Genomic DNA, 2,500 nt, shown 5'->3' with positions numbered 1-2,500 from the left:
CCGGAGTGGAGCAGGGTTCCATGTGAACAGCAGTTGAACATGGGTCTGTCGGTCCTAAGCGATAGGCGAGTGCCGTTCCGAAAGGGTGGGTGATGGCCTCAATCACCCTCAGCAAAGGGAGTCGGGTTCAGATCCACGAATCTGGAGTGGCGGAGACAGGCGCCGCGAGGCGCCCAGTGCGGTGATGCATCCGATCCTGGAGAAGCCAGCAGGAGCCCCGGGGAGAGTTCTCTTTTCTTTGTGAAGGGCTGGGCGCCCTGGAAAGGGTTCGCCCCGAGAGAGGGGCCCGCGCCTTGGAAAGTGTCGCGGTTCGGCAGCGTCCGGTGAGCTCTCGCTGGCCCGTGAAAATCTGGGGGAGAGGGTGTAAGACTCACGCCGGGCCGTACCCATATCCGCAGCAGGTCTCCAAGGTGAACAGCCTCTGGCATGTTGGAACAATGTAGGTAAGGGAAGTTGGCAAGCCGGATCTGTAACTTTGGGATAAGGATTGGCTCTAAGGGCTGGGCGTGCGCTGTGGCAGGACGAGGCACCGCGCGCGGGTGAGTGTGCTCCGCGTGGCCCGCCTGGGCACCGGGGCCGCCACCATCGTCGTAGCGCGCCGCTGCCCCGTCGGTTCCTGCCGGCGGGGCCCCGCGGCGCACGGCTGTGGCCAGCGTCAGCCGAGCAGTTCGCACGGGGGAGGGTCCCTGGAGAGGGTCCCTGGGCTGGCGCCCTGCCTCGGCCGGTGCCTAGCAGCCGGCTTAGAACTGGTGCGGACAAGGAGAATCCGACTGTTTAATTAAAACAAAGCATCGCGATGTGATTTCTGCCCAATGCTCTGAATGTCAAAGTGAAGAAATTCAATGCAGCGCGGGTAAGCAGCGGGAGTAACTATGACTCTCTTACTACCTGAAACCTGGCCCCCTGGTTGGACAGGGGTGACGGGTTCAGAGGTGGGCTGACCACCCATTCCGTTCCTGATGTTGAATCTGGTCATGACTCGGCTATTCCAAATCCAAATCCGTTTCTCGGAGGAGGAAACTGGGGGCGGCCGTTCCACCTTACTAGGGTATCGGTGGGCACTCAGACCTCCTGAGATGATTTTGTAACATCTACAACCACCAAACTGACAGAAAATGAATTAGGCTTGCTGGTGAATTTTTCTCTAGAACTGTATAGGTCAGATCTGCAGGAGCATGTACAGGGGGTGGTTCATGTTTCTGTTAATGGGGGGGTGTTGAACGGGTTTCCTGAGGTGTTTGAACGGCCTACACCACAACTGAGTGAGGGGGACGACTTAAATCCTAGTCCCCCTAAGGACGATGATCAGAATGTACTTGAGAAGGGAGGCAGTGGGAAGGGGGAAGAGGGTACACCAGAGGCATTGCCTCCAGTGCCTGAGGTCCGCAGTGAACAAGCACCGGATGACATCGTGAAGGTGACTGTTCCTGACAAAAATCCACCATGTCCTTGCTGTGGTACCCGGCTCAACTCGATGTTGGCCCTAATTGAACACCTTAAGGGGTCTCACGGGAGGAAGTGGGTGTGCTTTCGGTGTGCCTAGTGTGGGAGGGAGAATTTTAACCATCACTGTACTGTTTGTCATTTTGCAAAGTGCAAGGGTCCGAAGGATGCGGGCCTCCAGTGGGAGAGTGGATATGTGAGGTATGCAGTAGAGATTTTATGACTAAAATTGGCCTAGGACAACACAAAAGATTGGCACATCCACTGGTTAGAAACCAGGAGAGGATCGATGCTTCCCAACTGAAAGAAACATCAAACTGAGGAGCCCACAAAAGATGCTGGACAAAGGAGGAGGAAGATCTACTTGTCAAGCTGCAGGTACAGTTCGAGAGTCACAAAAACATTAATAAGCTCATATCAGAACACTTAACAACCAAAACAGCTAAGCAGATTGGTGATAAAAGGAGAATGCTGCTCAGGAAGAATGGAGTGGGTGGGGGAGCAGCTGGGAACTTGAAATCAGAACCTGGGTCAAGTCATCAATCCAAGGCAGGAACTGTGAACAATGGACTTGGGGGGAACCACCAGCCAGGAGGACCAGCTGCTGGGAAGGGAACAATAGGGACATCTGGACACCACCTTGATAGGGGTAACGGTCTCCGGGAAACCGTTGGCCAGCAGAGGGCAGGGCGACTGCAGGCTCATTATCAGAAAAGGATCAAAGAACGTTTATCAGAGGGGACAATTAACAACTTCCCCAGAGCATTTGAACAGTTATTAGAAGGCCAAAAGGTGCGACCACTGTTCAATCAGACAGCGCAGGACTGCTTTGGTTGCCTGGAATCAGTGAGCCAAATAAGAACAGCACTCCGGGGGGAAAGCAAAAAGGAAACTCCGGAGGAGCAGCCAAGAAAACAGTTTCAGAAGTGGATGAAGGACACAGCGATCAAAAGAGGTAACTACCTCCGCTTTCAGCGTTTATTCCATCTAGATGGGGAAATTAGCAAAGATCATTTTGGACGACGTCCTGTGATATATCACCCAGTGAAATTTATTC

The 2,500-nt window shown here is 53.9% G+C and overlaps 1 pseudogene; it reads left to right on the top strand.

Moving 5' to 3' along the window:
• Positions 1-2,500, top strand: part of LOC143694590 (28S ribosomal RNA) — an 8,364-nt pseudogene that overhangs the window by 1,937 nt on the left and 3,927 nt on the right.

Source organism: Agelaius phoeniceus, chromosome 7, assembly GCF_051311805.1.
Source record: "Agelaius phoeniceus isolate bAgePho1 chromosome 7, bAgePho1.hap1, whole genome shotgun sequence".
Classification (NCBI taxonomy): domain Eukaryota; kingdom Metazoa; phylum Chordata; class Aves; order Passeriformes; family Icteridae; genus Agelaius; species Agelaius phoeniceus.
Note: the sequence above shows the minus strand (reverse complement) of the source record. Positions and strands in the feature narration are given on the sequence as shown.